A 9,932-nucleotide genomic window follows, 5' to 3' on the forward strand; every position below is an offset into this window, starting at 1 on the left:
CATACCGATATCCTCTGCCGTCAAACTCAAAATCGAGTGCGTCCTCCAGAAGCCACCTTTCATATTCCATTTTCAATGATTTTCCCTAATCCGAGGTGCTCAAGTCACGGTACAAGACTTCAAACCAACGTAAACAGCCCACCTTTCCGGTTCGGCGGAGTAATATCAACGAGCAGTAATGAGTCTTCCAACTGAAATCAGCTGGCGATAAATGTGCAATAAAACACGACAGAAACCATATATTGCGCCGATATTTTTTTTTTAAACTTCACAAATGCCACTAACCACTCGGTTACTTGCACATTTTCGAAAACGAACGTTTAGGGTTGCTGGGATGACAGGTTGGTGTATGCACACCGACAACCATTGTGAAGCAGGCAGGAGCGATTCAAAATGAGCCAAATACCCGAGAAAGGACTAATAGTTAAAATGTCGGTGTCACCCACTCTATTTCAGCCTAAACCAACACAGTCTCACTCCCTACTCGTCAAACGTGTGACGCATGGCCAAGGATCCCTGGCGTCAATTTCCGACGAAAAAGTGGTACCCTTTTCGTCGTTTTTCAACGCGGGGTCCGTCAGATAGACATTCATGTTAATCCCTCAGCGTCGGATATAGACGAAAGGAAATCGATGTTTATCAACGGTGATGCCGTAGCTATTGTCTATTGATTTGTTTGACAGATTCACCATTAAACGTGTTTCTAATGCCATTTCTAGCGAGAAATGTACCTTTTCCTTGAATAATCTTCAGTCAGTGAATGTGTATGATCTTTATTAATATTTATTATCTGAATGGGAAATGCAATATTTTAGGACCGATTCACCGTTAAACGTGTTTCTAATAACATTTCTAGCGAGAAATATGCTTTTTACTTGCATAATCTTCAGTCAGTGATTGTGTCTGATCTTTAGTTTTATAGTTATCAGGAACACTTTATCGGCTCGCTCGCATGTTTCAACGACGTCAGGTTGCTAGGGACGCTGCTTTCGCTAAACTAGCAGCTCACGTGTTTCCTGCGTTTGTGTTATTAAACCGTTACTTTATGTAACTTTTAATGATATTGTAATAACCACAGGCGAGGTAGTGAGCGGAGTAAGCTTGATAGCAGGTTTATTGGATTCCACAATCGGACAGGCAGGCACAGCTCCACCGGAAAACTACAACAACCAAAACTCCCGCCCGGAAGGAAACCCCCGGAACCCCCTCTCAGAAGGCCCGCCCCTTCCCCCCAAACCCTGTGACGCTACAATACAGGCCCCCAGGACTGGTGCATATTTCCGGAATCCACCAGTGCTCAGAGGCCACGCCTGGTATTGCAGTCGGTTTAGTGGGCTGTGGACGGGTCCCGGAAGTAGATATCCTCGTTCACTTCCAATACAAGTGGGGAGCAGGAATGTGTCTCCGCAGAAAATGTGTGGATATCAATCAAAGGTTCATAATTATCTTTATACCGTGTACTAAAAAAATGTACGTTTCTTCTTTTCAAAACGCCACCTCAAGCGTTTTATTAGCCGTTATCTCGCTGGGGAAGAGGGGTGTGCAGCTGAAAGGAGTCGTAGTGAAACAAATGGCATCCGAGAGGGCCTAGTTCAGTGCTCCGTTAACGTGTCCGATTTTGGACTGGTTCATCTGCTGCTCAATAACTCTTACGGTACTCTGCTTGCAATCATTGTGATTCATCATGTATTGATCCATTTATTCAAACGATCCAAAGACAAAGAACAGGTGCATTACGGTATAATTTGATATTGTTGTTGGACCGGAGTGGGTGGATGGGCACGGATCCCTGGCGTCGATTTCCGACGACAAATGGGTACCTTTTTCGTCGTTTTTCAATGCGGGGTCCGTCAGATAGACCTTCATGTTCAACACGGTCTCACTCACGTGCAGGCCCCCACCCTCGTGTTCTTCCAAGGCCCTCCCCCAGCTGACCTAATGATTCGCCCCCACACTGATTGACAAGAAGAACATTACAATACAAGCACATAGAACAACTGGCATAACGGACAACGAAATACAATGCAACACATAACACACAAACTATTTAACTGTCCCAGGGTCGCTACAATATCGTAAATTCGAATTCGTTCTCAGCCTATTTTTGCCATTTATTTACCGTGTTACTATGGCAGAATAAAGAATAAATTCATGCATTATCATTCAACTTCAACATGTGTTTTTACAGTATAGAGTGGTGGAGAGGGATGACGTATGTTGGCAAACCCGGAAGTGAGCGTCGCCCTCGGTTCCCTTGACAAAAAGCCAACGGGTTTTCCATTGGATTTTGGATTATTGCAGAAAAATCCTCAACTCCTCAAAAACGGAAAATAAATAAATCAATAAAAATAACCGTGCTCCAAAGAACGAAGTGTAAACCAATGCATTCTGAATGGGAGTGTTTCTCCGATTTTTCCATGCTACACAACGAAATGTAAACCCATGCAAATAAAGACTTCATGGTCATAATAATAATTTAAATATCATTAATCTACTACTGAGTGTGTAGGGAGGTATTCTATTTTTTTCAACGGGGCTGAATCCAGTCACTTGACCGTCATGGTTGCTATGGTGGTTGCTATCGACCGCCCCCTCTAATAACTCTAAAAACCACGCGGCAAAGGAGCTGCCGTCAATTGGGTTGTTTTTGTCGTAAACTAGGGTCCGATGGTTGAAAAATAGACAGTTATTCCAAGGTATCCTTAAAAGGCAGCTTTGATGTGTTTATTTTCTGCAGTTTAGACTTCTTCTATAACTTTTTTTGAAAGCAAAACACCAAGCTCATTGATTTAACGAGGGAGGGTTATTTGAAACAATTTATTCAATAAATATTTGTGAGAGGTCATTCCTTCTCCTGATTTTACTTCCTATTTATGTCTAGGGTAAACCCCTACTGTCCACAAGCATCCCCCCCCTCCCATATGGATTTGGAGAATTGTTGCCACGTCCCAGTGGTGGAGGTATATATATGAAAGAGGGCATTCAATTATAGCCTACTACAATGATCAATTAGGAGGCCGAAGCCCTAAAGGAAGTGATGCAATAGGTGACTGAGTCGACAACATTTAAGTAAGCTGTATAGCGTCTCTTATATATCAAAGGGGGTCTCAAAGGACGCATACGCTTCAACCTGTGGCTCCAGCACTACAGGAAATGACTCAGCAAGTGCTCCATCTCGTTGCAACTCACCCAGCGGCTCGCTTGCAAGATTTTGGCCTGAAGTTCTTCCCAGACCTACACCCTAGCCATCCAACATGCATATCTGAGAATCAGGCCTCTCTTTAATAATGACAAAAAGTTATGAGAGAAACACACATTAACTTTTTGTTATCTCATAAGCGGCGTGGTGCCGGCTCCTTTTGACCTTTTGACCCCCGACTTCAAAAACGTGGCCACAGGCCAGCTGTGTCTACACACCTTAGCCACGAATGTACACCTCCATCCCACAAAAAATGGGGACTAGAAACTAACCTCTGTCTTATGTACATTTACTGTACTGTTGGAGGTCACGCCCCTTTGCCGACCTTTTCGAGATAGCTAGGGATGCTAAAATGTTTACACACATTTCCCGGGGGCCCGTGAACGACATATCCGAGATTTGGAGTTCTAGCCCTTAGAGAAAAAAAGTTTTCCCAAATGGAGTGTCATTTGGACAAAGCCCCTCAGAAGTGTAGCCTGCAAGACCTAATGGTTCAGAATGTGGTGGAAAAACAGTTTTTGAGATAGGAAGGTCCTACCGCCCTGAAATTGTAATACCTTATTCTAGGGCCTGACTGGGACCTCCGCACCGAAACTTGGCCCGGTCGGACCCCGAGGGCCGGAAGGGTGGGGTCTGCCCTCGGGGTCTGACCGGGCCAAGTTTCGGGCAGGAAGGGCCCCCCCTCCCTGCCCTCGGGGTCCGACCGGGCCAAGTTTCGGTGCGGAGGTCCCAGTTAGGGCATAGAATAAGGTATTAAAATTTCAGGGCGGTAGGACCTTCCTATCTCAAAAACTGTTTTTCCACCACATTCTGAACCATTAGGTCTTGCAGGCTACACTTCTGAGGGGCTTTGTCCAAATGACACTCCATTTGGGAAAACTTTTTTTCTCTAAGGGCTAGAACTCCAAATCTCGGATATGTCGTTCACGGGGCCCCGGGAAATGTGTGTAAACATTTTAGCATCCCTAGCTATCTCGAAAAGGTCGGCAAAGGGGCGTGACCTCCAACAGTACAGTAAATGTACATAAGACAGAGGTTAGTTTCTAGTCCCCATTTTTTGTGGGATGGAGGTGTACATTGTGGCTAAAGGTGTGTAGACACAGCTGGCCTGTGGCCACGTTTTTGAAGTCTGGGGTCAAAAGGTCAAAAGGAGCCGGCACCACGCCGCTTATGAGATAACAAAAAGTTAATGTGTGTTTCTCTCATAACTTTTGTCATTATTAAAGAGAGGCCTGATTCTCAGATATGCATGTTGGATGGCTAGGGTGTAGGTCTGGGAAGAACTTCAGGCCAAAATCTTGCAAGTGAGCCGCTGGGTGAGTTGCAACGAGATGGAGCACTTGCAGAGTCATTTCCTGTAGTGCTGGAGCCACAGGTTGAAGCGTATGCGTCCTTTGAGACCCCCTTTGATATATAAGAGACCCTATACAGCTTACTTAAATGTTGTCGACTCAGTCACCTATTGGATCACTTCCTTTAGGGCTTCGGCCTCCTAATTGATCATTGTAGTAGGCTATAATTGAAAGCCCTCTTTCATATATATATGATACCTCCACCACTGGGACGTGGCAACAATTCTCCAAATCCATATGGGGAGGGGGGGGATGCTTGTGGACAGTAGGGGTTTACCCTAGACATAAATAGGAAGTAAAATAAGGAGAAGGAATGACCTCTCACAAATATTTATTTAATAAATTGTTTCAAATAACCCTCCCTTGTTAAATCAATGAGCTTGGTGTTCTGCTTTCAAAAATGAGTTATAGAAGTCTAAACTGCAGAAAATAAACACATCCAAGCTGCCTTTTAAGGATACCTTGGGATATCTGTCTATTTTTCAACCATCGGACCCTAGTTTACGACCAAAACAACACAATTTACGGCAGCTCCTTTGCCGCGTGAGCCACGAGTATTAGAGGGGGCGGTCGATAGCAACCACCATAGCAACCATGACGGTCAAGTGACTGGATTCAGCCCCGTTGAAAAAAAATATAATACCTCCCTACACACTCTGTAGATTAATGATATTTAAATTATTATGAACATGAAGTCTTTATTTGCATGGGTTTACATTTCGTTCTGTGTAGCATGGAAAAATTGGAGAAACACTCCCATTCAGAATGCATTGGTTTACACTTCGTTCTTGGAGCACGGTTATTTTTATTTATTTATTTATTTTCCATTTTTGAGGAGTTGCTTCAAAGATGCACATTTTTCTGCACTAATCCAAAGGAAAACCCGTTGGCTTTTTGTCAAGGGAACCGAGGGCGACGCTCACTTCCGGGTTTGCCAACATACCGTCGTCCCTCTCCACCACTCTATACTGTAAAAACACATGTTCAAGTTGAATGATGATGCATGAATTTATTCTTTATTCTGCCATAGTAACACGGTAAATAAATGGCAAAAATAGGCTGAGAACGAATTCGTATTTACGATATTGTAGCGACCCTGGGACAGTTAAATAGTTTGTGTGTTATGTGTTGCATTGTATTTCGTTGTCCGTTATGCCAGTTGTTCTATGTGCTTGTATTGTAATGTTCTTCTTGTCAATCAGTGTGGGGGCGAATCATTAGGTCAGCTGGGGGAGGGCCTTGGAAGAACACGAGGGTGGGGGCCTGCACGTGAGTGAGACCGTGTTGAACATGAAGGTCTATCTGACGGACCCCGCGTTGAAAAACGACGAAAAAGGTACCCATTTGTCGTCGGAAATCGACGCCAGGGATCCGTGCCCATCCACCCACTCCGGTCCAACAACAATATAAAATTATACCGTAATGCACCTGTTCTTTGTCTTTGGATCGTTTGAATAAATGGATCAATACATGATGAATCACAATGATTGCAAGCAGAGTACCGTAAGAGTTATTGAGCAGCAGATGAACCAGTCCAAAAATCGGACACGTTAACGGAGCACTGAACTAGGCCCTCTCGGATGCCATTTGTTTTCACTACGACTCCTTTCAGCTGCACACCCCTCTTCCCCAGCGAGATAACGGCCTAATAAACGCTTGAGGTGGCGTTTTGAAAAGAAGAAACGTACATTTTTTTAGTACACGGTATAAAGATAATTATGAACCTTTGATTGATATCCACACATTTTCTGCGGAGGACACATTCCTGCTCCCCACTTGTATTGGAGTGAACGAGGATATCTACTTCCGGGACCCGTCCACAGCCCACTAAACCGACTGCAATACCAGGCGTGGCCTCTGAGCACTGGTGGATTCCGGAATATGCACCAGTCCTGGGGGCCTGTATTGTAGCGTCACAGGGTTTGGGGGAAGGGGCGGGCCTTCTGAGAGGGGGTTCCGGGGGTTTCCTTCCGGGCGGGAGTTTTGGGTTGTTGTAGTTTCCGGTGGAGCTGTGCCTGCCTGTCCGATTGTGGAATCCAATAAACCTGCTATCAAGCTTACTCCGCTCACTACCTCGCCTGTGGTTATTACAATATCATTAAAAGTTACATAAAGTAACGGTTTAATAACACAAACGCAGGAAACACGTGAGCTGCTAGTTTAGCGAAAGCAGCGTCCCTAGCAACCTGACGTCGTTGAAACATGCGAGCGAGCCGATAAAGTGTTCCTGATAACTATAAAACTAAAGATCAGACACAATCACTGACTGAAGATTATGCAAGTAAAAGCATATTTCTCGCTAGAAATGTTATTAGAAACACGTTTAACGGTGAATCGGTCCTAAAATATTGCATTTCCCATTCAGATAATAAATATTAATAAAGATCATACACATTCACTGACTGAAGATTATTCAAGGAAAAGGTACATTTCTCGCTAGAAATGGCATTAGAAACACGTTTAATGGTGAATCTGTCAAACAAATCAATAGACAATAGCTACGGCATCACCGTTGATAAACATCGATTTCCTTTCGTCTATATCCGACGCTGAGGGATTAACATGAATGTCTATCTGACGGACCCCGCGTTGAAAAACGACGAAAAGGGTACCACTTTTTCGTCGGAAATTGACGCCAGGGATCCTTGGCCATGCGTCACACGTTTGACGAGTAGGGAGTGAGACTGTGTTGTGTTATAAGCAAAAGGTCTGGAGGTCTGGAGGTCCCGCGGAAACACACCGCGGCGGCTGCTCCCTCTGCTGACAGGTTGAGGCAGCGCTCATTCACTAGCTTACGAACGTTAGATTAAACATTCCCGCGGTTCATGGCGAGATAAACAAAACAACTCACAACCTATAAAAAGCTAGAGGGGGTGGCGTAATTGTTACATTTTACTATTTTGAGATCGTATAGGTGGCCTGTGCTCCTTGCTTGTGTAATCAGACAAGATTGTATAATTTTGCGTCACCACCACTTTCGGCCTCCGATTCGGCCACTCTTTGGCTTTCGGCCAAAAGCCGAATGTGTCTTTTTTTGCGTTTTCGGCCGAATTTTTTCGGTTGCCAAATTTTCGGTGCACCTCTACTATTCACCTTCCTTCAATGGAAGTGAGAAAAAAAGGATGTCTGATTTAAACCGTTGAAGAGGCCTGTGATTTGGTAGGCTAATACAGTGAACAAATGATAGATATATCAACCAGTGGCGGTGGGTCAATAGAGGGCGCTAGGGCGCCGCCCCTCCGTGAAATGATCATTTCAATATATCTGCCAACTATCAATCAACTTTTATCAACACGAAATTAATCAACAAAAATACATAGCGTTTATCCTCGTTTAATTGTGTGATATACTTGTCACCATAGACATCTTATAGATAGACGGAGCATTGGCTGCTGGGACGCGAGAAATACGGCCGCCATCTTTGAGTGGTCAACCGGGAGCAGCAACAGCAGCAGAAACAGGATGCCGGGCTGTTGTTCAGCGTATTCCTGCTCAAATCGGCGGACAATCCATAATAGGAATCGGGGGATTACTTTTCACAAGCAAGATTTAACATTACCATACTATTGGTATAATTAGTATTGAAAAATAAAACACGCCAAACCATGTGGCCTTTATCATAGCTACACGTATGACAAAAAACCGCATGAAAATCAGTGGTATTCAGTGAGGTATGATTAATTAAATGCGCTGACAGTTCATTGCTCCAGCCAAACGGATTACACTGAGTGGAGCGGATGACCACTCCAAGATGGCGGGCCCCCGCGTCTCGTCAGCGCCAGTAGGCGGTAGCATTCGATGCTCCGTCTATCATATAAGATGTCTATGCTTGTCACTGCCAGCAACCATTTAAATGCGTCAGAACGTCAATGATTTGGGCTAGGCTAGTTATTGGTAATTCGAAATAAAGCCCTCCTCCAAGTCAGGGGCGCCGGCCACGTTGAAGTCAATCTAAACTAGCTAACTTTGCTGTCTATCAAGTGTGACCGGCTGAATCTGCGTTGTGTTTCTTTTTTTTAATGAATGACGTGACCCACGATCTGTCCGGACTCGGGCACTCCGACGTCCATTTATTCGTTGCTGAATCTCTTCCCAAGGTATCGGAACAAAAGGGCGACTACATACATATTATAACAAAAATTGTTGAAATAAAAGAAATAAAAGACATACCTGAATACACACATGTACAAATAGCTTCCTCTTAGCACTTGTGCCCTTACTCCAACTCCTCTCTTCCCAAGGGTATCGGATCAAAGGGCGACTACATACTATATTATAACAACATTTTTTGAAATAAAAGACATACCTGAATACACACATGTACAAATAGCTTCCTCTTAGCACTTGTGCCCTTACTCCAACTCCTCTACGAAACACACAGGGGGGGAAGGGGAACTAGCATGACTACACGAGGGTCAGGTGCATGCTAGGACATCGCAACAAAACACAAAGTTCCCCAAAACACTGAAATCTATCTAATAACTATGGATAGATATATACCCCAGACTTCCAATTAAACAATGTATAATCAAAATAACTAATATAAATAATGATAAACTATAAGATGGTCAAAGATTTGATCACAAAATAAATGTACACACCTCTTCCAAGGGTATCGGAACAAAGGGAAGAGGGCAGGGGTGCGGGAAACTTATGGGGTTCTCTGGAATGTGGGCGGGAGTACAGAAGGAGGTGGAGCCAAAACAAAGAACAAATCAAATAGAGCATAAGGCGGCATGGAAAGCTAAACTTCAGGTAATAGAAAGAAAAACAAAGGCAATTGTGTAATTATAATTTAAAAGATATAACAACCCTGTTACATGCATACAAATAATTAAACTAGCTGAAAACAGGGTGATGGTTTAAGGTACAGTCCAGATGAAAGCTCAATCAGTTTAACACAAAGCGTTTCCCTTTCTTTGTGGTTTGATATAGAGAAGATTCATCCACTGCAACACACGCAAGAGGCAAGAAATACATGGTGTACGAGAGCTGCATCATGGAGTTGTTTAATGCATGTCCAGTCTGCACGGGGGCTGTGAAGTTACAACCCAAAGGCTGGGGACATTCCTGTCTGTGAAGCAGCAGTGCCCCCATTGAACACTCGGAAGACGCTGGAATAGCCAGCCTATCCTTGGGAGCACGCCAGCTGGAAACCTGCACCTTTCTGCCGCTGTGTACCTGAGTGGTGCATCTTTCCTAAAAATCGAAAAGGTAAATGATGAGGAACTGTAAATGTGTGACTGTGAATTGCTTCAATATAGATCTAATTACATGTATTATTTATCCCCCCACACCAAAAGGTCTTCAAGGCAATGAAGCTACAGTTGTTTCGGTATGAAACATTTCGCCGCCATGCCAAAAGTTTCATTGAACCAGCA

This window comes from Gadus chalcogrammus, chromosome 7 (assembly GCF_026213295.1).
Source record: "Gadus chalcogrammus isolate NIFS_2021 chromosome 7, NIFS_Gcha_1.0, whole genome shotgun sequence".
In the NCBI taxonomy this organism is placed as follows: Eukaryota; Metazoa; Chordata; class Actinopteri; order Gadiformes; family Gadidae; genus Gadus; species Gadus chalcogrammus.